General features: G+C 32.3%; 1 protein-coding gene and 4 long non-coding RNA genes across 5 annotated transcripts in view; 2 read left to right on the plus strand and 3 right to left on the minus strand.

The window, feature by feature from the left end:
* The first annotated feature begins 4,378 nt into the window (after nucleotides 1-4,378).
* LOC137580726 (uncharacterized) overlaps nucleotides 4,379-27,017 on the plus strand; it is a 39,122-nt gene continuing 16,483 nt past the window's right edge. Inside the window, exon 1 of the mRNA XM_068294840.1 lies at nucleotides 4,379-4,815. The gene's annotated coding sequence lies outside the window, so the exon portion shown is untranslated. The remainder of the gene's footprint in view (nucleotides 4,816-27,017) is intronic.
* Nucleotides 10,139-10,746, minus strand: LOC137581442 (uncharacterized). Its single transcript, XR_011033157.1, has 3 exons — nucleotides 10,651-10,746; nucleotides 10,365-10,577; nucleotides 10,139-10,306 (listed from the first exon to the last, which is right to left on the minus strand). It is a non-coding gene; the product is annotated as an uncharacterized lncRNA (long non-coding RNA).
* LOC137581418 (uncharacterized) lies at nucleotides 12,200-13,141 on the minus strand. Its single transcript, XR_011033141.1, has 3 exons — nucleotides 12,649-13,141; nucleotides 12,373-12,585; nucleotides 12,200-12,314 (listed from the first exon to the last, which is right to left on the minus strand). It is a non-coding gene; the product is annotated as an uncharacterized lncRNA (long non-coding RNA).
* Nucleotides 14,594-15,811, minus strand: LOC137581281 (uncharacterized). Its single transcript, XR_011033111.1, has 2 exons — nucleotides 15,729-15,811; nucleotides 14,594-14,943 (listed from the first exon to the last, which is right to left on the minus strand). It is a non-coding gene; the product is annotated as an uncharacterized lncRNA (long non-coding RNA).
* On the plus strand, nucleotides 23,707-24,233 carry LOC137581463 (uncharacterized). The gene is made up of 2 exons (XR_011033164.1): nucleotides 23,707-23,805; nucleotides 23,869-24,233. It is a non-coding gene; the product is annotated as an uncharacterized lncRNA (long non-coding RNA).

The following is a 27,017-nucleotide window of genomic DNA, read 5'->3' on the forward strand; positions in this document are numbered from 1 at the left end:
TCCATATCATGAACATATATATCAAATATCAATCAACATATTTCTCTAGCTAACTAAGTACTAAATTACAAGAAACAAAACAAGAAAACTGCTTGGCAACATTTTTAAACAGTTTTTGTTTTTTATTTTATTTTGTATTCTTTTTTTCCCACCCATTAACTACTGTATATAATAATTAAATATGTATAACACACTAAATATAATGCTTTATATAAACAAACAAACAAATAGACAAAACAAAAACAAACTATGTACGTTCAAACTCGGTTTGCCAGTTCCTTATGCGTTGTGTAAAGACTTTGCTGGTTTTAAAGCTTTAATTTCATAAGAAAACCAAAATAAACACAAAAAAAAACAAACAAAAAAAAAAAAAAAACAAACCAATGAGGATGAGGTAGAAAATGTGAAGAAAACAAAAAACTTAAGAACCCAAGCCTAAATGAAAAAAAAAGAAGAAAACTTCTAATTTTGCTTACAAATTATCCAATTTTGTGAGGGGCGAAACCAATCAAACAGAATTGGGAAAACAAAACTAGTTAAAATTCAAACAGAAGAAAACTTTTCTAAACTTTAGGAAAAACAATTCTCTCATTTGCTCTTCATCCTCTCCATCCCAGACAGACACACACACACACACTTTTCACTCTATTCACTCTCTGACATGTATCTCGACTACCAATTAGCTTCAATTATTTTCAACCTGTGCAAAGGGGAAAACTCCATGTCAAGGAATGGAAAACTCAAAGGCAACAAGATTTTCCATCTCTGTTGCTGTTGCTCTTGCTGCTGCTTTTGCTTGCTTGCTTTAACCAGTTCAAAAATTAAGCGTGGAAAATCTTCAAAACAAACAAACAAACAAGCAGGAAAAGAAAAGCCAAAGGCAAAATGCAAAGTTAGATATATCTTATTCATGTATATATCTACATAAGTGGGAAATGAGAAAAGGGCGTTAGAAACGGGGGGGATGGGGGTGTTTTTTGGAAAAACAATAACATACAAACATATAAATATATATATACATATATTTACATTCACATAAAATTACATCTAAATGAAAACTTGTGTTTTTCTTTCAAAATCATCAAGGCGAAAAATCTAAAACGAAACAACAAAAAATTCTTGTAAATTTGCGATGAAATATTTCCATCTCTTTCCTTCACTCTCTCGCTCTCTCTCTCAGCAAGCAAAACATTTAATTGCATAAAAAACATTTCAACTTAAATAATAATAATTAAGAAAAGTTTATATACAACTAAAAAACGAAAAGAAATATTAAACAAAAATCGCTTTGCCATCAAAAAAAAAAAAAAGGAAAAAAACACAGAAACCAACAATAAACAATGAAACAAAGTTTGCAAAACAATTTGTTAAGTTTTTACAATGGAATATAAAAGAAAAACGACAAAAAAAATCAATATTAATATTAATAATTATTAATTAATTAAATAATATTGATAATTAATCTTAATATATATATATATACATTAAAAGCAAGCAACAAAAACTGTTTACATATATTGTTTAAAACTTTTTTATTTTTCTCCTGTTTTTTAAATTTATTTTTTATTAAATTGTATAGATAAGCAAATTGTATACTATTTGAACTAAAAACAAAAAATGAAAAATTGCAAAACATTAAAAATAAAACAAATGTTCTCTCAAAATTAAAATTAATTATATAAATATATAAAAAATTTAAAAAAAACAAAACAAAACAACAAAAAAAAAAACCAACAACAACAAAAACGAAATGAAAAATGCAATAAAAAAATCTATTGAACACCAAAAAATAAATTTCATTTTTCTTAAATTTTTAACAAGGGGAAAAATGAGTTCATTTGAATAGCCTTAAAATATTCTAAATTATTTGAATATATCATGAAAACCTATAAACAAAGTTTGTATCCCTATTTAATTTATATCTTAACGAAGGTTTTGAGGTTACCAATAGCTGATTGAGAGACAATTAATTCATCATTTATAATTATTTTAAAACAAAAACTCTTAGGAACCATAAAATGGACAGATATTTCTCTAGCACTCTAAATTTTACTTTACATTTTTCTTTTGCCAACTTTATATATATGTTTGAACAATTTCAAGATCTTTCTCTATTTTCTTTCATATTCCTTTCTTATTCCTTTGGTAAAACCATTCTACTTGATTTAATATGAAGAGATTCTCTAAACTATTTCTTACTGTTCTGTAGTTCTATTAAAACTTTTTAAAAAAATTAAGTTTTTTTAATATCTTTGTATACATTATGAAGTCCTTCTAAGACACTTAAGAGTCCCTCTAAACACTTTTAAACAATTTTTAATAAAGAAATCATATGCAAGAAGTATAGAAAATTTCCTGGAATAAACTTGCTCAAAAATATATTTGATACTAATACAAATTGCACTGCCAATACTCTTTCTCTGCAGCTAAAATGCAGCAACTTTTTATCATATTCCTTAAACTCTTTTGAAAATGGTTTCGTAAACCTCTTTAACTCATTTTGGAACATTTAAGAGTTTATCCAAACACTTTTAAGTAGTCGTTGATTTCCTGGCTAATTTTTATACAATTCAAACTGCCAATTCTCCATTTTTGCAGGTAAAATGCTACGTAACTTTATTATATTCCAATCCCGACACAGTATCTATTACTTTTCAATTGTTTTTAGCTATTTTTATTCAATACAATGCCATTTAAATTCATCTCAAAGCCATGGCACAATTTTTTTTTTTTCGATTTTAGTTTTTTATTTTAGGGTTTAACTTTTACTTTCTCGTCAAACAGCAACACACAATTGGCCCATTGGGTCTTGACCTTCAGACACAAACGAAGCAGCATCATCATCAGCAACATGAACGGTTTCACCTCTTTTGCCCTAGAGGCTTATTGAACCAATAAACCAACTAAAGCAGCCCTTCCCTCCATCCATACTTTCATGCTTTTTTGCTTTGCTTGCTGCTGCTTTTTTTTTTTTGCTTGTTTATTTTGGCTTAGTTGCCTCCCCTAACCGCCCCCCCCCCCATGCCGCATCCTTTAAACCCACTAAATACTACAAATTCCAATGTCTATGAAAAACATTCAATCAACAGTTGGCCATAAAAGAGATGATGAGGATAATGCTGAGCTGAGGATGAAATGAGATGAAAAGGTGACTTACTTCAACAACTCTCTGGAAAGCTTCAATGAACACAGAAAAAGCAAAAAGCAACCAAAAAAAAAAACCAACTAATAATCCATGAAATTTCAATTACAAGTCAAAAATCATAAGAGCTTAGTGACAGACAGAGAGAGAGAGGGCGATTGAATGTGTGTGAGAGGGGAATACCACTTGTAATTGTAATCATTTAAAATTGTTGGCTCTCTCTCTCTCTCTCTCTCTCTCTCTCCATCTATCGTTGTGGACTGGAATGTTGTGGGAGACTAAAAGATTGTTAACAGTTTTTTTTTGCAGAGATTTTTCCAGTTTTCTTTCTCTATGATTATTAGGTATATGCGCACAGAGAGATAGAGGGAGAGTGATGGAGAAAGAGAGAGACAGCGAGAGAGAAAGCTCTCTGTGTGCTTAGCTTTTCTCAATGAACATTTCTCTTTTTGGCTATTTTGCATCTTCCTCTCTCTCCCACACTGTATCTATCTCTGCTGCTGTCTCAGACGCTGTCTCCGTCTACATCTCCATCTTCCTCTGTCTCTCTCTCTCATAGAAATTGTTAGCCGGTCTGGATCAGGTTGTTCACACAGCAAAAAGACCGAAAAATTTCAGTTGAATTTCGACTGCGCGACGTGTAAGTTGAAATCACAGAAATTTGCTTGTGGTTTTGGTATCCAATATACTGAACCATCGTTTCGCCGCCGTCGCCTTCTCTGCATTTTTCCGCGAGTGACATTAAAATTTGTTTGCCGACAATAGATGAAAAAATAAAGAAGCAATAAGTCCACCAAGAAAAAGAAAAAGAAAAAACAAATAACAAGAAAAAATTTGTGTGCGATTGTTTTTTGTTTTCTTTTTCGTTTCCAGCTGTTTTCGTCGGCTTGGTATTTCTTTGCTATATTTTTGAATATTTAAAAAAAAGAATCGGGAAAAGTTTAAGGTGTCCCGCGGGTTGACAACTATTCTCCCACTCTTTAGCCTCCAAGTCTCCCACTTGTGCTCCTCCTTCATCATTTGCTGTTGCTCCTATGGCGCGATTAAGACCAGTCAAAGTTGTGTTGCCTGGTTACAATATTTGTCTTGCTGTTTCGCCTTGCCTTGTCCCCATGCATTAAACATGAAGGTGGTGGAGGTGGTGGTGATGGTGGTGGTGGTGCTAGTAGGAGCAGGAGGTCAGGGGGGGCTAGAGCAGTTGGTTGTCTCTGCTGTGGCTCAAGTAGCTTCAGCTGGTCTCTCCAACTAGATTAAGTGTAGCACTGTTGAAGCTTTATATATTTTCCTTTCCTCGTTTTATTTTTCTTTTTTTTTTTTTTTTTTGAATCTTTATTATTAGCACACTCTTGGCGCCTTTAGTGTCCCCCGACCGCCAACCCGGCCAACCCCCTTTTTGGCCAAGCCAGCCTCCATTTGACTCTGGCAAACTCTCAGCAAACTCCTCAAGTTGAAGTTGAAACTAAAGTCGTTAGTTATTAATAACATTTCATGACAAATATTGAATTGCTGCTTGTAACAGTGAAATGTGAAAATGTAACTCGATGCGCGGTTGGAAATATAAGTAGTTCGGATTTTATATTGCCACTTTGACAACAACAGCAACAACAACCACAACAGCTACAAAGATATATATACATACTACAGGGTGTGCAACTCAATATTGGGATCAATTGGTAAGTTATATCTTTATACATTTTTTATTGGTTATATATTGGCATAAAAATTATAATTTTTAAATTTTCATAAATATATTCAATGGCGGCTGTAATAATTTAAAGTCGATTGAATATAACTTAGAACAACATAAAACAATTTACGAATTCGCAATATCAATTACTAATGGTTTCTAAGAATGAGAGCATTTAGCTAACTAACGACTTAAGCGATAGAAAGGAAAAGGAAATCAATATTCTTGAGATAACTTGAAATATTAAGATGAATTAAGAAAGTTTCTGTTTCTATATTACTGATATCATTGAACAATTCTAGGAATCATAATTTTTGTTTATTGAACGGCATCGAAAATTACAGGATTTTCAGTATTTCTTTGGTCAATTTTTGATTCACGTCTCGAGACTTTAGTGTTCAAAAATGTAAAACGATGGAGATTCAGTTGAAATGAGGTTTAGTGTTGGTAAGAGCCATAATTTGTGGATTATTGCTTCTCCTGACTGTTAAATATTGGTGTTATTCTTCTTCAAGAATTTGTTCTTAGCCAGAGAATTAGCAGATCAATCATAGTCAAAATAATTTGTACATCTTTCGATGAGGTAAAAATTGAATAGGGCATTTGCTTATTTGGTATTCCTAATTGTGGCTAACTAAGTATGAACATGAATCCTTAAAAAATAAGATTAACTCTAAAAGGATATTTGGGGATTTTCAATAACTTTGAGGTATGCAGTTTCTTAGGTCTACTATAAGACTCCAGACTCGAATTCAAGAAGAAAATTGTACTTCCTGAACAGTTTTATGACGACATTAATGAATCTTACACTTGTTTCGATACTTTTGGCATATTTCAATAGGTCAGTGTTCCATTTTATGTCTTTTTCTGTCTTATCCATATATAGTTAAAAATTTAGCATCAATTATAAATCTAAATCAACTTTCAAAGCTAACAATTTTCAACATTTCTAACGAATATTGCTTGATTCTTAAATCAATCTACATAATTAAACACATTTTAGAGTTGCATTGTTCAATTAATGACCTCAATAAAGGATAAATCAAATTTCTTTATTTGCATTTTAAAGACTCACCCCTATTAAAGCAAACAAAAACACATCTAAACTACATAATTTAAGTTGTTTTAGCAAAATAGACAAGTGGTCAACATTTAAATATTAATCTAATAAAGTATTTTTAGGTAATTTAACTAGTCTAGCAATTATTTGTTTGCTTATCATAGCCTCATCACTTCGATAGCAAAATCGTAATTGCATTTTAATATTGATGATGAATTCCCGCCGTACGGTTTTACCTTTATGTTCTTATTTGGGTAATATTAATGATTTGCGGCCTGTCAATTGGAATGAAATTTACATAAACCGAATTGTGAAATAAAACTTTTAACCATACAATTTTGATTGAAGCTTCATCGGGGGCCATTGGGTATTTTCTATTTTGTTTATCCTGCAGTTTGGTTTTAATTGAAGGTTTGAGTTTCCAGATAAGAATAAGGGGGGAACGAGAGTGTGTGGGTGCTGGTTCATTTGCATAGTTTGATTTCGAAATTGGCATTCCAATGTTGACACTTTGTCTATGTGTGTGTGTGTGTGGCTGCGTGTCACCTGTAACAATATCAGAGAATCAGAAAAGGTGAGCAATAGCAATAGCAACAACAGCAGCAGTAGAAATAACCGAGTTTGTCACAAAATCAATTGAACGGTAATCTTCCATAGAACACTTCAATATGAAACGAGGGTGGATCACAGATGGTTTCGGGAAGTGGTGGGGCAGAAGAAATAACAAAAACATTTTCCAATATTTTTTACCCTTGTGAACTCACGTATTTACATGCAATATGCTTTTCCTTTGATACCCATTAATATAGATAATGAATGGGTATTTCATTGCCATCAAATTATACATATTTCAAACTTTTTTGTTTGAATTTGACTAAAGTTCTATTATTATAGTATTGAATAATTTACAAAATTTTACATAAAAAGTGCTGGAAAAGTATATTCAAACCAAAAATGTTCTGTAAAGCATAGCCTACTTTTCAGAACAGGCCAGACACAGAACAGTGAGAAAAGCCTCCACTTATAAAGGGAAATGAAATAAAAATAATAAAGTAAAAGACGAGAAAATGTGATATGCCTCAAGGGTATTTTCCGGTTTACACTTCTGAGTTGCTTTCAGGCTAGTCAAGTCACTTGGAACACTTTAAGTAAAGTAAACGAAGTAATAATAAAATGTGTTTAAATACCAAAAAAAATAAAATGCCCAAAGGCATTTGAAACATTTTTTTCATTAGACAAACCATTTAACTATTTAGACAGAATATTTAACAATAATAACAAAGAATTGGCTTGACTCTTAAACAGAAAAATGTAATCAACACCTGCAAAAGGCAAGTAAAGTAAACAAAAATTGAACAATTAAAATAAAATTCAATAATGATGCAAAGGGATTTTTAGGTAATTCTTTTGGTCTGGCAATTTTTTCTTCATTTTTGTATTCCACATCATTTCATTTTAATTGCCTTTTAATATTGATGATGAATTCCCACCATACGGATTCACCTTTTTGTTCTTATTTGGATAATATTAATGATTTGCGGTCTTTCAATTGGAATTAAATTGACATAAACCGAAATGATATAAAAATGTTAACCATACAATTTTGATTAAAGGTTAAAGGTCTCATTTGACTGGGTATTTTCTATTTTGTTTATCCTTAATTAAAGGTTTTAAGCTTTCAGGAAGAAGAGGAAAAAGGGAGAAGATAAAGAGAGAGTGGGTGGTTCATTTGCATAGTTTGATTTCGAAATTGACATTCGAATGTTGACACTTTGTGTGTGACTTGCGTGTCACCTGCAAGAATATCAAAAGAACCAGAAATGGTAAACAACAATGGCAGCAACAACAAACACCTGATTTTGTCATGAACTATGCCCTTCGAAGAACGAACTTTGAACGAAGAAATTGAAGTTGACAATTAGCAAGGGAACAAGTAAAAAGGTTATTTTTCCCTTTAGGGGTTTGCAACAAAAATAAAAGTCGCAACCAATTAGTTAGTTCCAACTAAACCAAGACTAATTGCAGCAATTTCTTAGCTCTTTTCTACTTAAGTAACGGTTGACATTTATCTTTGGACTTAACACAAGAAGGGTAACAATTGATATGTGAAAGAAAGACATAGAATATTTAAAAGGGTCAGACTTATATGTAGATGTCTTAGCCCTAGTCCTTTCGTGCCAAGTCTCTCAAATCCCCTGATGCTTGAATATTGTTCTAAGATTATTTTACATACATAGATGGTAGCATATTTTAAAGTATAATTTATTCAATTTAATAAACACTGAGACATCAACCAGAGTTTTAATTAAATGAGCTTTGCTTTGATGTCCAGAAAATGTAATTTTCCATTGTGACGCCTTTAGCAATGGCCTTTTTAATACCCACATGTAAGAGGCATCAGAAACAAGCAAATTTTAAATCTTTTGTTTTTTAAGCAAACTGAGAATTAGATACTTTACAGAGTGTATTTTAAAATTCGTCGTATGACGAGATGTATTGTCCTAGAGTAAAACAAACTAGTCTGATATAAGTAGACATCTCAGACTAGTCGTTCGTCTGTTTCTATCAACATCAAAAACTAAGTAACAATCTTGATTAATTTAGTCAACTTCAGTATCTAGTTTATCAATTAGATCGGACCACTATAACGTATAGCAAAACTTTACGAATATTAAGTCTTAGAGAGAAATAGTTGTTGGCGTGTTTAGTTTTTGCTCCAAATTAGCTAGTCATCCTTTTACTTCTCTTCTTCTTCTTGAAGGTAGAATATTACGTTCAGTGAAAACAATTATAAAAATTAAATACACTTTAACTGATAAGACATATCAGTTTAATATCGATAATATTTATTATTCATAAATGTTAATATTAATATCAAAATCTTGTGCATTTATTATTGCAATCGTCCAAAGAGACAAATTTATTGCCTCGGATCTCGCATCCGTAGTATTTCCATTTTTCGCACTTTTGGCTCTCTTGATTATAGCTAAACACTTCCGTGCCTTTCTCACATTTAGTGCGTACTATTTCTGATGATATTGGAAATTGGCAGACTTCCAAGTTCTCTGAATATGATGTTGGATCCACATGAGCTGTTGGCTCACAGTTATCAAGACAGTCAGCGATTTGGGTGAACATGTTACCAATAATTGCACATCCCTTTTGTTGTCGATAAATGCACTTTTGCTGATCTCTGTCATAGCTCCAAAAATGTTCATATGGGCAGTTACCATTGTCAAATGAATCCACAATGTCTAAATTACATCTATCTGAAGGCAAAAAAAAAGATTGTTCTCTTGCCAACAAAACAAACTCTGGCACTTACGATCTTTGATCCAAGCGACTGTTGTCGGTTTTCGTACACATTGATATCGGCAATCTGCATAATTAGCAAACATATTGCCTTTGATAAGGCATCCAGAAGATTCCCAAGAGAGGCATTCATCCAAAGCTACATCATAGCTCCACACGGTTTTATAATCGCATTTGTCCTGTTTTTCCGGTCTTTTCATATTGCAAACAGCTGAAAATGTTAAACAAAATATATTGGAATGGTTTTTATTGTTAAATTCAGTTCATTTCTTGCTACTTACCTCCCATTTCAGCATAAATCAATGCGGGAAACAATATTGTCACTGTGATCCAAGTTAATTTCATATTCAATTTATTGAAGACACTGATCTGAATAATTGATGGTATGGTTTATTTATAGCTTTGCTGTAGTTCGAAAGCAATAATTTATTAAGTGTGAAAATTTAATTAATGCACATATTAAAGTATAATATTTAATTTAATAAAAGCTGAAACATCGGCCAGAGTATTAATTAAATGCGTTTTGCTTTGATGTGCAGAAAATTTAATTTTCCATCTTAACGCCTTTAGCAATTGCCTTTTTTTAATAACAACATTGAAGGAGCCATCAAAAACAAGAATATTTGAAACACTTTTTTATTTTTAGGCACAATGTTTGTAACGTAGATGACAATATGTTTTGCCATAGAGTATAAATATTCTTGATCATCTGTAAGATCCTAAACTGTTCATTTGTTCGTTTTCTACTAAACTACTAACTACTAAACTAACGTAAGTTTTTATATTGATTAGATCTGTGAAAATTTTTTTACCCTCAGTGTGTCATATAAATATGATCATTTCCAGATCATATCTTTATTTGTTATTTACATATTTTGGAATTGTTTTTAAAAAAGTGTACAGAATTTTTATTGATTTTTATTTTACAAATTTTTAACACATTCACGTCTGCAATAAGATAAATCCTCAAACATATTTCCATGCAGATCGCATCCCTCATATTCTAAATGGATACATTGGTCGATCTCCTTGTCATAACTATACACTGATTTCGTCTCACAGCGAGTGCTAAACACTGCATTCGAGATTTCCAGATCACAGATGGCTTAAATCGAGACATTATGTAGTTAATACTAATTTAAATATTATTTAATTTTACTTACTTTTCTTGTGTGGATTTTCCCGTAAACCAGACTTGACGCATTTATCATGACAATCTTTGGATACATAGAACTTATTGCCCTCGACTCTGCAGCCATAATATCCAAAAGTAATGCATTCATCCAATTCTTGATGGTAACTATAAACGACAGACTTTGATGGTCTACAGTCAGCAGCTCCACGTAATGAAGCCGAAATAGGACCATTGCAGTCACCTTGACATAAAAATTTTTAAGTTTGGTAATCAAATTAACCAAGAGTAACATGATTTGTTTAGATTTTTCCCACCTTCTTGAGCGTAGGCAAAAGCAGGAAGAATTATAGTAAATATAATCCAATTTGATTTCATATTTATCCTTAAAAACACACTGGCTTAAAGAATTGTGGTTTAAAGCGTATTTATACCTTTAATTTAGTTCAGGTGCGACTTAAGAATTAAATTACAAATAAAAGTGTGAATGATGAAATTCGTTTTGCTTATGTAAACTAATTAGTTGTAAGATTTGGTGAGTTTGATAGGGTAACAATTTTAAATTGATTACATATATTAAACGGTATTTTATTCTGAAACAAGTTATGTGTTTCAGATTTAAACAATCCAAAAGTCTTATCATCTGCCTTGCTATTTAAAACGATTTGAATTACCAGTCTGTCCGTATGAACACGTAGATCTCAGAGACTCTACGATCTAGAGTCACAAAATTTTGTATGTAAACTCGTGTATTACCTACGGTGGTAAAGTTTTTTTTTTAATTTTTGCCACGCCCCTCTCCGCCTTTGAAATTCAAACAAATTCGATTTACTTAAAGACTATTCTAGCTAGAGACTCCATATTTGGTTTGAATATTTGTTTAGTGTTTAGTAAATGCACACATTTTGTATCTGTAAAGATTTTGCCACGCCCCTTTCCGCCCCCGTAGTTTGAAAAAAACTCGATTATTTCCGGTAATTTTCTACCTCGTGCAATCAAATTTGGCTCACATGAATTTGATACTAATATCCAGCAAAACATCAAATTTGATCAAAATCGGCATATAAACCATTTTCCAAAAGGCCGGAGTTGGCCGTTGTTTGATGTGGGCACTCGTATAGGCACATAGGCTTGTATGTTCTGCAGGGGCTGTATATCTCGGATTCAGCCGGATCGGACCACTATTTCATATAGCTCTCATACAAACCCCAAAGTCACGAACGGTGACTTTTTTCAAGAACTTCGTTATTTTATATGCTATTATCGTGAAACTTAATATTAGAGAGTTTATTACGCTTATAAACGACTGTGCCAAATTTGATCAAGATCAGATGACTATATCATATAGCTCCCATAGGAACGATCGGTCGAAAACAGTGACTTTTGTAAATAACTTCGTTACTTTTAACGTGATTGTTTTCAAATTAAACATTTCTTAATTTAATATATCTGTTAATGACTGTGTCGAATTTGATAAAGATCGGGTGACTATATCATATAGCTCCCATAGGAACGATCGGTGGCAAACAGTGATTTTGATCAATATCTTCGTTATTTCCTATTATTGTAGGCCATTCTTTCGCAAACATAAGCCTTTTTATATAAAGCGTTCTTCCACATTGATGGCTAATAGGTAAGGAAAGAGTTACCAAAAAAGTTGCAAGGGTATACAAACTTTGACGCGGTCGAAGTTAGCCCCGGCCCCCCTGGTTTTACCTACAATGTATTATATAAATATGATAGTTCCCAAATCATATCTTTGTATAAAAAAATGTACTGCTTTTTTATTAATTATTATTTTGCAAATTTTTAACACATTCACGTCTGCAATAAGATAAATCCACAAACATATTTCCATGTATTTCGCATCCGTCATATTCTAAATAGATACATTGGTCGATCTCCTTGTCATAACTATACACTGATTTCGTCTCACAGCGAGTGCTAAACACTGCATTCGAAATTTCCAGATCACAGATGGCTTAAAGCGAGATATTATGTAGTTCATACTAAATTAAATTTTTTGTAATTTTACTTACTTTTTTTGTTTGGATTTTCCCGTAAACCAGACTTGACGCATTTAGCATGACAATCTTGTGAACTATAGAACTTATTGCCCTCGACTCTGCAGCCATAATATCCAAAAGTAATGCATTCATCCAATCCTTGATGGTAACTATAAACGACAGACTTTGTTGGTCTACAGTCAGCAGCTCCATATAATGAAGCCGAAATTGGACCATTGCAGTCACCTTAACATATAAATTTTTAAGTTTGGTAATCAAATTAACCAAGAGTAACACGATTTTTCCCACCTTCTTGAGCGTAGGTAAAAACAGGAAAAATTATAGTAAATATAATCCAATTTGATTTCATATTTATCCTTAAAAACACACTGGCTTAAATAATTGTGGTTTAAAGCGTATTTATACCTTCAATTTAGTTCAAGTGCGACTTAAGAATTAAATTACAAATAAAAGTGTTAATGATGAAATTCGTTTTGCTTATGTAAACTAATTAGTTGTAAGATTTGGTGAGTTTGATAGGGTAACAATTTTAAATTGATTACATATATTAAACGGTATTTTATTCTGAAACAAGTTCTCTTCGGCTCATGCACTTTGCCTTACAATCTGCCTTGCTATTATAACGATTTGAATTACCACCACATCCGCCATACCTGAAAGCTTTGCATTTCTTGGTAGACGAATCATATGACCATTTCGGCAAAAAGGCCACACACTTTCTAACCCCGTCTCCATTTAAAGCAAACGGCTTTTTACAAGAGCCTAATGTCATAGGGGATAATTTGATTATTTGGAGTGATTGGTTCATGTTCAAACTTACGATGTTGAGCGGCGTAGATTAAACCAAAAAGGATGCTAAGTGAACAAAAAATGACTAAAAGTTTCATTTTGATTCGAATTGTGAATACCAACTAAAGATTATTTCAAAAATTTCAACAAATATATATAACAATATGTAGCCATAAAATTTTTTCTTTTACTCTTAGCGAGTTTTGTTTTTGTAGAGCTTATCATTCATTCCATCTTTCCATTTTTAATTTACTTAGTTCTGCATGAACTTTATAAAATATAAATAAAAGGCTTGAAATATTTGCAAAAACAATGAAAAAATTAATTTAAAAAAATAGTATTCCACATATTCTTGTTTTAGTTCTTAAAAATATTGTAATTTTTTGATTTTGTTCTTATTTTCCAATATTTCAATGTCAAAGCATCCTAAGTTTAATTACTCTAGCAAAGAACCTTGGTTTATTCTTCCGGGAATCGTTGATTCTTGTGGCCTTTGTCCCGGGCCAAAATTTTATTTTCAAAATGTTTTGCTTTCAATTCAATTTTCATTAATAATTTTTTTTTTTTTATTTGTGCAAATATTTATTCACAAAATAAATCCACGTTAATCATAATTATCACAAAAAAAAAAAAAATAAATGTTAAAGTTTTGAACAAAAATTATCAGAAAATAAGAAAATCATTTAGGTTTAAAATCTGCACTTTTTCTCACATTGGAACAGATTGTCGAAACGATTTGCATTGCCTCCACAGCCGCCATAGATAAATCTTCTGCAGATATTGTATGACGAGTCATATGTATACTTGGGCTCATACTTCACGCACTGCTTATTAACGGGTCCATTTGCACTTACAGGCAGATCACAAATGGCTAATGACAAGAAGGGAATTTGGTTATTTGGACTCTTAATTTTATATATCCTAGCCCAAATGTTCAGACTTACGATGCTTAGCGGCAAAGTTTAGACCGAAAAGGGTACAAACTAAACAAACGATGGCTAGAAACTTCATTTTAATTCGAATTGAGAACACCAAGTGAAGATAATTCTTTAAGTTTCAAAATATATATTAAATCTTTTGCGTAACAGTTTCATTCCTTTCTTTTAATTTAATTAGATCTGCTTGAACTTTCAGAACATTATTAATTGGCTTTTGAAATACTCACACATACATATGTATAAAGTAAGACCAGGTTTACATTTGATATTCTCCATCGTCGTTTGATAACGATGAATAATGAAGACCATAGAGAGGAAGTTAAGAATAAAGATGGACAACCTTGATAATTCGAAAATAAAAACTTCCTCACAATTTTGTGTTTCATGAAATTATTTTTATATAAAAGTTATATTATGTTTCCCCAGGTTCAAAATCATCAAGCTGTTTTATTAAATCTCAAGGATTTTGGATAAATCGAAACCAAAAAAATACAATCCTTATCGAATTTCTCAACCAAACATAATTATTTCTATTAACAACCAAAGTATATATATTACACGTACATATATGAATAACAATTATTTTCTTTAATTTTTGCACTTTGCCTCACATTGTTCCTGGGTATTCGAAACGATTGTCATTGTCTCCACAACCGCTATAGATGAACTCCTTGCAGGCATTGTTTAAAAGATAATATGTATACCTTATAAAGTAGCCCCTATACATTCCTCTTTCACCTGGTGGGAGCCCACAAACCGTTATTGATGAGAAGACTGTTTGGTATTAGCATTATTCGTTTCACATAATCGGAAAGACGATTCTGGGAGGCATAGTTTAGACCGAAAAGAGCACAAACTAGACAAAAGATAGCGAAAAACTTCATTTTGATTCGTACTGACTGAAGGTATTAAAGTGAAGCTAGTTCTATGATTTTCAACTTAAATATATAACGATTATTTCGTAACAGTTTCACTCGTTTTGTGATTCTAATTTATTTAGTTCTGCATGAACTTTAAAAACATTATCTAATCATTAGATGTGGCACGTTTCAGGCTAAGAACAAATAGATATCCTCTCGTTTTTTTCATGGTCTTTGTTAACGATAATAATAGAAGTCTCTAATTTTATCCTAAACACAACAACAAGTAAGAAAGCAACTTGAACAAAATAAAATTAGTTAATTAAATCTACAATATATTGCGAGGTAACCTAAGCGACTTTTCGAAATTTACGAAATCAGGTACTATATAATTCGAAATAACTAATTATTATATACAATTTTGTGCCCCACAAAAATATACATTAAATTTACAAACCAAATGCATGAGTAAACGTGAATTTAAAGATCATTTTTACATAATAATGAGTTCTCTTTAATATTTGCATTTTTCTTCACATTGTTCTTTCGAACGGAAATTGTTTTCATTGCCTCTACAGCCACCAAATGTAAAGGGCCTGCATTCGTTGATAGACGAATAATATGTCCACCTATGGAAAAGAGCATTATACCTCCAACCACTAGATGGAGATTCTGGAGGCTGATTACAAATGGATATTTGCAAGGGGGATTAATACCAAATGGATATTAGGTTGATTCGATTAATAATTGAATATTTTTTAGCCTAAATGTTTAGACTTACGATTCTTGGCGGCATAGTTCACACCGAAAAGGTTAAAAACCGAACAAAAGATGATTAGTAACTTCATGTTTATGTAAACTGAGAACATCAACTGACAAAAATTCCACAAATTTCAACAAATATGTATTACAACTTTTGCGTAACAATATTTTTCCATTTTTTATATTTAATTAGTTCAGCTTGAGTTTTAAAAACTTTATTGAATACCTTTGTTAAATATTCATACATATGTATGTGTCTGTAAAAAGAAATATATTTATAGTTCATACTCCCCACCGACTTTTCTCTGACCCGTCTTTGTAAACGATCAAGAATAGGGACTTCATTTTTCGCAAATGAAGTAAAATTATTTTTTTCTTTTAAGGCAAAGAGATTATCTCACAAATTAACTAGCAAATCGAACACACAAATTAGCTTTGTTAGTTGGATTTAAAAAATATACAAAATATAATGGATAACCTCGATAACTCTGTCTTTGTAAATTTACGAGATCGCCTGGCATACAGGCTGGCTTAAGGCATTCAGGAAATATATCATTTGAAAATACATATTTTTCATTATTCATTATTATACTTAATTATTATATGTATTATGCCGCGGGGTCTAGACCTGTCAAACTGCATATATGGTTAGAAAAAAAATATACAAAAGAAACTCCATGTTGAATTTATAAACGAAATGCATGAATAAATGTTTATTTAAATATCATTTTTACATAATGATTTTCTCTTCAATCCTTGCATTCTTCCTCGCATTGTGCCTTGGAACCGAAACGGTTTTCATTGCCTCCACAACCACCATATACGAAGAACTTGCATTCCTTGGAAGACGGATAATATGTCCAACTTGGAATATAAGCTAAACACTTGATAACATTGCCTCCTGCTTGTCCTGGTTGCTGAATACAACGGGCTATTGAAAGAAGGGGGGTTTTTTATTATTTGTTATTAGGTAAGATTTTTCATCTAAAATAAAATAGAAGTTTAGACTTACAATTTTTAACGGCGTATGTTAGACAGAAATAGGTGCACACTAAGCAAACTACGGTGAGAAACTTCATTTTGAATAGTATGTATAGTGTGATTTGAGAAAAGCAACTGACATCATTTTGGAAGATTGAGCAGATTTATAGAAAAATTTCAAGTATATGAATATGAATACCCTTACAAGGTTTCATATAAAAATTAGGCGGTTTTTGTAACTTAGAGAACGAGAACGATTAGAACGGTCAATAAGACATAATATAATATAGAAAAGTAATCTGACAGAAATACCCATATTTGTGGAGTTTACAGACTTATGGGTACTGACATCAGAGGAAACAAAATTGTGATTATGATCACATAATTTTCAAAAACTTATATATGAGACACACAAATAAAATTTGGATATGTTAAAGTCAGATACTGCAAGGGTATATAAACTTTGGCATAGAAGGAATATTTTTCTATTATATTAGTGAAGTTTAAAGTTTTACATTATATGTATTTAGACTACCGTGTGGTTGTAAAGTCTATATATTTACATATGTATAACACGTGCACCCGGAAACAAACGATTTCAACGATTTCAAACGATTGCATAGCCAATTTGTTTCAAATTGAAAGAAATTCTTCAGAATGCAATTCTAAAATGTCAACAAGGGATAAACAGAAAATATTTTTGTTTTTGAGGCTTGTCAATTGAAAATAACAAATAAGAGGCAACACCTTTATTTAGATTTTTTATATCGATTTATCGACAGGAAGAGCCTGATTCCATTGCTTATCCTTTTTTGGTTCTGCCGCATACCCACGAAATCCAATAGACTAAAGGTATGACAATATTTTTTCTGGTTGGCTTATTTTTGTTTTTTGATGTTTTGTTTTCTGTAACCAATTTCAATAACAAGTTCATTTCTTAGGGGTAAAATTCTTTTGGTAAACATTGATTGGTCCTTTTTGGAATTTGAAAGTATTTTTGGTTTGTTTTTATTGTTTCTCTTCGTTATCCAATGGTTTTTTCTTTTTGTTTTTCGAAGGAGCAAACAAAATGGAAAATTTGTATATTGAATACAGTTGACTTGTCTCTATGGCCTTCTGGCTGAACATTCAAGTTTATTCAGATCAAGCACAAATGGCAATTATTATTGATTAGTTAGATATGAAGATTTATTTGCACAAGAATGAAAAAGGAGAACAAAAGGCTTTTGGGAGCATAGAAAATGGAAACGAATGGAAGTTAAATGAACTTTGTTGCTAGTTGAGTAGCAAAAACAAACAAAAAGAAACATTTTCCTAGACAAGAGAAACAAAAAAAAAAGAAGAAGTTTATTGTTTAAATGAAGTGGTTTGTGTTTTAAATTTTCCATAACTAATTGGACTTTGATAAGAGTTCGAATTTTGCCATTATGATTTAAGTAGGCGTGAGAAATTGAGACACGGAAGGATAACCCCAAACAGATATACATAACTAAGAACTAACGACCTTTTGTTGTATACCGAAATAAATCTACTGAGACTAGGCATTAAATCAAATGAGGAAGATGGCATATATTTAAGTAATTAATGTATGCAATCACAATTAGTGTTTATTAAAGTCTAAGGTCGTTGCTTTTATGAACAGAACAATACATTCTTCTTCATTACGGTAAATTAAATAACAATTGCAAATTATTGGCTTATTGGAATAGACAATTTAGTTTCTATTATCTTTTGTTATTGAAAATTGATTTGATTGTAGCTCTGTGCAGTGCAGGAAAAGGGCTAGTTGTAAATACATTTTAGCCGGATCTCAATTGAATTTGTTCCGTTTTACTTATCTGGCAACCAACTGGACACTTATGACACTTCCGGTGACAAAAAGGATTTGCATACTTAACTTCCTACCTCTGGTTTCGCACCAGCACTTTAAATCTCCTGTTTGACCACCTTGAATTTTATAGATGGTTATTAAGTGACAACGAATAGACTGATATAAATGGTTCTTATGGTTAGATTAATGTATAACTTTTATTTATGGCTTGTGCACTTTATGCTATTGCTGTAAGCAATGTCTTCAACTTTGCTTTTACTTGTTACTTCTGTTTCTTCTTCTAAGTCAATACTATGGGGACTATAATTTGACATCTTAGATTGAAAATCGAATAACTTTAATGGTTAAAATACAATATACCAAGAACTTCATAATGATGATGAAAGGACCCTAAATGATTTAAGGCCAACCGACAAAACTTGTTGTATTCAACCACAAGAGCTTTGCCCTCTTTATAGTGAGGTCTCTTTATGCCTTAATTGTCCTTCACTACGTTTTCTTCCTTCTATATAACTTGAATATTTCTCTTGTGGTTTGCCAATCCCTATGGAAACATTTGACAGTTAACTGGTGAGAACCTGAACGAGGAGTGATTGTGTGTGTGTGTGTGTGTGCGTCGTTGTTACTTTTATTTTAAGCAGTAGACCAAGGTAAACGCATTGGCGCAGCCACTTGATGCTGATGCTGCTGCTGCTGGTAGCCAAGGCAACAGTTTTAGGTTATTTGATTCAATGCAGTTAGGTGATGTCGCTCAGTTAAATCCTTTATGATTTAGTGCCTTGTCCAGTTCATTGTGACCAAAACCCACCCACTTTTGGGCACTCCCCTCGGCCACTCGTCCCACAATCTATCCCCCTTTCTGGCTGTCAGATAAACCGATTAAACTTTGAGCAGCTTATGCATTTTGTATCTGTCAGCTATCTGCGTATCTGGCTAAATGTGCAGCCATAAGCAAAGCTCCAAAACTCCAAAGCTCCATCTCTCTAATACCTCCTTGCTATGTCCTGTCATTACTCCTTACACAAAACGTTTCTATTTGGTGACAAAAATGTTGAAGCTTGAATATGAATATTAAATTTGCAATTTTCTAATTCATTTTGACTGTTTAACTTTTTGTTTTTTCATCTTTGTTGAATGCTTTTCACAATTATGGATTTTTGTGTTGAAGTTTTTCATTTTTATTCATTTTTTGTTTCCTCTTTTATTTGCTTATTTGTTTGTGCTTGTTTTGTTTAACAAATAAACAGACTTCATTCTGTCAAAACTTTGTTGTTTTCTAATTGTTCCATGTTTATTATCATTGCGCTTTGAAGCTTTACATTTTAGCTTTTGCTCGTTGTTTTTATTTGCTCTCGGATAAAAATAATTAAACAAAACAAAAGGGTACCATAAAATTATGGTAACGTTGGAAATGCACATCTGTTTGTATAAATAAAAAAAATTATTTAAAAAATAAGGTTAATAGCTTAATTACTCTTCAAAGTGTATTCTATTAAAATCCATATTGATTATAAAATATAAAAAAAAGTATTTACTTAACAAATAAACCCTTTTCTGACATTTAATTTGTTTCAAATTTGAACAAATTAACAAATTATTAATTCTAAAAATTGCCACAAAGGTTTAAACAAACTAATATTCATATTTGCAAAAATAAATTTAAATTGCATTTAGTATTTCCAATTTTAAGCATAATTATGATTAAATTATTAAACAAGATATACTTTTAAATATACTTTTAAATCGAGAACGCGTTAATAATTTTTGGCTTTAATTTGATATGATGGCTTATTAAGGCCCGTTTTACCATTTATGAGAATTAATCGAAACTGGGTTTTTGTCGGTTTAAGGTCAATAAATTTTATGAACATAAGTTAAGGATTTAAAGTCATAAGCAACGTGAATGGTGGGCAAGTTGTCTTATATTTATAAAACCACCAAATCCTATCAATCCAGCAGTCCTTGCTGAAAGAATAAGTCTTGACAAGCTATCTTTATCGCTAAAACTAGTTTGTTGATACTTCTACAAGGATTTCTAAAAGCTTTCTTATAGATCTCTTCAACGATTCGACTAGATAAAACTAAATAAAGCGGCGTATTATCTTACAAGTGTTATCCGCTTTAGGATTATTAAAGATTTAAAAATCATAATCAAAATATTACAAGAGATAAAAGAAAACTGAAAGTTTTTCATCAAGTTGTTCCTAGTATTTAGAGTATGAAATATTCATTTAGTTTTCCACCTTTTACTGATGTTTTTCTTTGGCCAATTCTCCAGTGTTATGTCTTGGAGTCTGTGCCATTTTCTTACATGCCCTCCTCCTGTCTCTGTCTCCCTCTGCCGTTCGACACCTCTGTGTCTCTCTTTGTTTTTGCATCTCGGTGTATGCCTTGCCATTCGCTTAATTTATTATTCAATTAAAGCAAGCAGCAAAATAAACTTTAATCTCAGAGCAGTCATCAGCAAAAGACAAGGCAAGAAAGGCAAAACACAACAACAGCAACAGCAACAACAAAAAGCAAACAAAATATGCATATAATAAATAAATAAATGGAAAATCGTGTGTGTGCCAAGGAAAAATTGTTGTGCTGATTTTGTACTTTTTCTTTTTGTAGGTTTTCCTTTTTATTTTTTGTATATATTTTTATAAATATATTCAAAAAGATTTATTTATTTACGTTTTTGTTTTTTGGTAATCGATTAAAAGTGCATGCCAAACTGTGCGTGCGGCCGCAATTTTGGGCTGTGAGAAAGAAAATAAAATAAGCAGCAAAAAAACTTTTTTTAAGTGCAAAAAAAAAGAAAGAAAGAAAATATGACAAAATTTACGAGCGATGGATGCTTGTGCCTCATATTTGTACATGCCACAGTGGGTGAGGGAGTCTGGGGACATAGGGGAGATAGAAAGAGAGCGTAAGAGTAAAGAAAGGATGCCTCCAGTTCCCTCCCCCGACACCTTCTACGCCTCTATACTTTGGCTTGTTTTTAGTGCTTTGGCACGTAATGGGGTCGTTCCACAAAGCCTCACCTCCCCTCCCCCGACGGCCGCTTTTGCCTTTGTGGCTGGCTCTGCCACTTGTGTGCCATATGATGATGATGCTGCTGATGACGATGAGTTGATGATGATGTGTAGAGGAGTTGGAGGCAAGGAAAACCCAGTGGAGGACCATGCGGTGCCGGCCTCCCAAACTAACTGCCGAGTGTAAGTCCTTTTACTTGCCTCCAACGTTTGATGTGATATGAAGAACCGATTAACGGGCATTTGAAGTGCCTCCAAGTCGCAGAAGTCCTCTCTGGCTCACTGTCTAAATGTTTGTCTGTCTAACTGTCTGACTGTCCTTCTGTCTGACTGTGTCTCCATCTGCCAAGCCATGAAGAAAATTATGTTGAAGACTACAAGAACAACAACAACAACATCAACAACGACAACGAAGATGACGATGACGACGAGGAGCAGCATTTTCCACTTTATTGAATTACCCTCGTACCCAAAAAAACCAAAGAATAAAAACTTTCCAGAGTTGGGGGCAAAATGGTAAAAGGAAAGCCTTGGCCACAATATGTGGACGATTTCCGTCAACCGAGATAAACAGAATTTCAATTTAAAATAATTTTGGCTCCATCGTGCTCCTCCCTACCGTTTCGACTTTTTTTTTTTTTTTTTTGTCTGGCTTCTATAAGGTTTTCCATTTCCCATTTTCACGTTTTCGTTTCTCCTTTGCCATTTTTTGTGGTATTTCTTTTCCTACGTTTTTAGTGCTGCGTTAGCATAATTTTGTGTTGTGCGTGTCAGTCGCAGTCAATGTCTTTACTTAGTTAAAACTCAGACATAAAAGTAGCTATCAGCGGGAGATTTAAGGTGGCTCTACTCTGTTTAGGGTGGATGCCATGGAAGCTATGTCTGTATGTATCTCTATCCTATGCCATTCTTTCATTAGCCGCGTAAAAGTCTTTTTTGTTTCGTTTCTGTTCACGCTGTTTGTTGCTATTTTGTTTTGTTTTCTTTCTCGGATTGTCACAATTTTGATGAGCCAAAAAACCACAACTCTGCTGCCGAATGTATTTATATACATATATATATATATATATATATATAACTTTGTCTTTGTATACATAAGTATAATCATCATTGTTATGCGCATTTGAAGCACTTTCGTCCGACACTATGACACGTACAGTGGTTTGAGATGTAAGCGAATTTGTAAGCAACTCACATAAATGCATAGTCTTTGATTATATCTTCGATCAACTTTAAACATGCCACAGTCTAGACCATCATATTAAGGGCACAACCATCAGTGATGCGAAAACTCTACAAAAAACTAAATCAGAATATTTTTTTTTGCAAAAGCTCCTATTAATATGGAAGTCATTGTTACATAAAATTTAAAAATTTTGGCAATTTTACTGAAATAGAATTAGAAAGGAACAAATTTACATATATGAGTAAGATTTTTGAGTCGCTCAAGAATTACATTTAACTAAGTTGAGTTAACTTGTTTCATTATGGTTAAGAGATGTTTGTCATTATGCCTTAGCAAGGTCAAAGACATTTCAATTGTAGGCTAATGAAGGCAAAATGATAGAAAAAGGTTGCTGCCTCTAATAAGTGAGGGATGTTAGCGTCTTCAATTGTGTAGTTTAGTAAGAACCGACTAAAATACCACATGGCTAACTAATAAATGTAATTTATTTCTCTAGCTGTTAGCTTAACAACAAATCTTTCCAATATTCCACAAAAGGGGGTAAAAATACTCGCAGTGTGAAAAATTCTTCTGTTTCATAAACAAGATGAACTTCAACCATCAAACTTCTGGGGTTCTCTTCATTATCATTTTTGTCAGGACAAGCATTGATTGATTACCATAATTAAGTTTTAGTACATTGTATTTAGTTGTATGACCATTTAGGACCTCTTTTAAGACTAGGCTTTCAATATTTTGTAGGAACCCCATTTTATTTCGACCTTGAAAGGGTTTTTGGACAACTCCAGTTGTAGTTCTATCAATTTTGTCGTTCCTCGATTCTTACCAAAAGTCTTTCTTATATAAGCATAACTCATTTACCCATATTCGATTCGTTTTAGTGAATACTTAATTTCACCCTGATTTATATAGCCCATTGCGAAAAAAAGTACATATATATTTGTATATATTACACCAATCTTCGGTTACTGACTTCATTCTTAAGTTTAAAGTGGAAATAGTCACAATGCACTTAGCTCAATTTATATTTACAATAATGATAATGGTCGCTGTGGCTTTTGCTATGGATAAGCATTACGTAATAGACATTGTTTTTGAAAATTTTTGCAATTGTGTTATTTAAAATAATTTGTTTTTAAAGTACTGCGATTTGAAGCCCATGGACGATGCACTATCGGCACGCTATCCAGGTTGTAAGGAGCGCATACAAGACGTATGGAGCTACAATAAGACGGCAGATACATGTGAAACTTGGTCATATACGGGATGTCAACCAATAGACGGTAATAGATTCAGCTCTTTCAGCGAATGTGGCTATTTTTGTGGTGTGAGAGCATGAATTACATTTTTTAAGTTTAAGCCAATCAATATCAAGTGATTGATTCCTTATTCTATTCCTGCCGAACTTTTTGTAGATTCTTTAGCGTATTTCTATTATGGATTGTGTTCAAAATTGGTGTTAAAGAATAAATTTACTCTAAGATCTCTTTTCGGTTAGAATTTTAATTTCACGCTTTGATTAAGTTTGAGTACGATACATATATTAAAGGTTAAAGGTATAAACCAAGAAAATGAACTGATATATCAATTTGCTTTAAACATGAATATCTTACGGTTCATTTGGTCTATTGCTAAGAATGAAAAGCCATTTAACTTACAATTTAAAATGTAATCATATCAAAAATTTGATTAATTCTTACTTAAGATTTGAGATGCTATTTGAGGTCTACAGATGATGAAAGTGAAAAAATCCCTAGAACCCGAATCAATATACTACTATCATTCTGTTCAAATCAATCCCATTCTAAAAACTAATAGGACTTTTACTGCCTCAGTAAAAGTTTAGATTGAGCCCTATCTATCTAAACTATCACTAATATTAAGTCTACTAACTGAAATGGCTTTGGTAAAAGCCATGTCAATTGCAAAGTTTTATCTTTGAAATATGAACTTACTCTCTCTCTTTTAAAAAGAACTAAAAGTTGCTTATGTAATAAGTAATTTCATACTTTGAGCTCTAGAATAGAACAATAGAACAAAAAAATCGACAGTGATAATCCGCATTTGATTCGAATCACAACAAAATGAAATTAATTTATATAATATTTCCTATAAATATTGGCGTTTTTGTGTTGGCTATAAAAACGAGTCGTAAGGAAAATCGAACTTAATATTTTGTTGCAGATTTCTAATACGTGATCTTTTAGCTTATTGCGATGTGCTTCCTTCTAGTGGAAATGCTGGGGCGAGCCAAAAGTGTTCAAATGACCTTGTTGACATATGGAGTTACTTTCCGTCTGAAGGTAAATGCAAGTCATGGAAATATATTGCCTGTGATCAGCTTGTGGGCAATAAGTTTAAAAGTGTAGAAGACTGCGAACAAGCCTGTACATCCAATTAAATATTATTTTACTTCCCTTTAGGCAAAACATAAAAAAAAGCAATCAGTTAACACTAATTTAACAAAAAATACTACAATTCCCTAATTTAAAGACTACAATCATTCCTAATTCGGCTAGCATAATTCCTGAAAATGTTTCATTTTGATGCGAGTTTATTCCAGGCTTGCAATATTAGTTGAAAGCTTAATAATAAATGATTTTCATGGACTTTTTGAAAATAAAATTCTGAGATTAATCTCTCGGAAAAACGCAACTCCTACGAAGGCGTTTCCTTACTTACAAACTTGTGCCACCTTTGGGTGTAAATTTAGTTAAACGTATTTAGTTGAAAATGCGTTTAAAAAAAATCATTAACTGCAATAAATTTGTGGTCATTCAGTCCTTTGTTGAGTTTCCTTGTGTGGGTAGCATTCATAAGTCTTGCTAAATAATGTTCAGTTGATAGTTTACCCACGAACAGCTTAAATGAAAACTCTGAACAATAAATAAATGCGAAACGAAAAGCATAGAGAGAACATGGGAACTATAATGTTGGACCGTATAAGTGCGGCCCTGAGAATCACACATATGTTACATACCTGATCCTTGAGGACCGATTTCAATGATCTGAAAACTCGTTGTTCTCTTTCTGAAGTGTTGATTGCTATAATATATTTAATAAGTAATTTAAGTACCTACAATAAAAACATATTAATCACCAAAAAAAAAAACAAACTTTATAAAATATTTAAAGGTAATAATAAAAAAATAAAAGCTATTAGTTACAAAGTCAGATATATGTAATTCAAAGATAATCTTTCATTTTAAAACTGCAGTTTAAAATTTGATCATTATTTATCAAGGAAATTAGCCAACAATGGCTGTGTTTATTTAAACAAGGAGCTAAATGAATGTTGCTTAAGGATTTAATTTGGGAAAACTTATGTTTATGAACATTTCACACATGGCGGTCATTCAGATTCAAATACATATATAAATAATTAGATAAACGTGCAAGTAATTAGTTTTATCACTTAATTTATAATCAAATTGTTTGTTGTATAATGAAATAAGAAATTCAATTTGCTAGCATATTAAATGATTCCAAAGCCACTGTGCATGCTGGCGTTATTCCATACAAAATTCGCACATATTTTTGCTATTCAAGCTTTGCGTGCTTAAAGAGCATTGCCTGCCGGCATTATGTTTTGTGTCAGCACTAAAAGCTAAAGGGGCCCAGGCAGGCAGCGATGGAAGGGGACGCTATGAAGGAGTAAAACGTAGTGTGTTAGCCCGAATAGACGGCAGCGGCATTGCATGCTACAGCATTTTGTGGGTTAGCAGGCCTTACCATCCTCTGCCCCACATCACATTCATTCCCATTCCATGGCATCCATTCATCCTGTCTAAGTTGGCCATGTTGACTATGTCATTTGCTAATTTAGCACAAACTGTGAACGATGACGGCTAGCAAAAGAGAAAGAAAGCGAGAGGAGGTTTTGCCTGAATTGGCTCGAATGTGGTTCAACTTGCATTTGGCCGCAAAAGGTCAACACAAAAATTGGCCCAGAATAAGAGGAGCTAAAGGAAAAAGAAAATAAACAAAATGGCAAACCAACATTAATTAACCAGGCCAACAATTTCATCGACGATGACAATACATACATATGTGTATGTAGACAAACACAACCCAGGATGAGTTGAGGGCAAACCAAAAAAGGATGAGTGAGCATTCATAATGCACACAAGAACAAAGATCAATTGTGTGCCCCATATATACATATCTACATATATACTTTAAGTGACTTTAGATGAATGGAGACGGATATCTGGGTCACATGGCTATGAGATTATTTGGACTTATTTCTGCATAATATTTCACTCGAATGAGGTGAATGTTTATGGTTAA

Source organism: Drosophila tropicalis, unplaced genomic scaffold (genome assembly GCF_018151085.1).
Source record: "Drosophila tropicalis isolate 14030-0801.00 unplaced genomic scaffold, ASM1815108v1 contig_845, whole genome shotgun sequence".
Lineage (NCBI taxonomy): Eukaryota > Metazoa > Arthropoda > Insecta > Diptera > Drosophilidae > Drosophila > Drosophila tropicalis.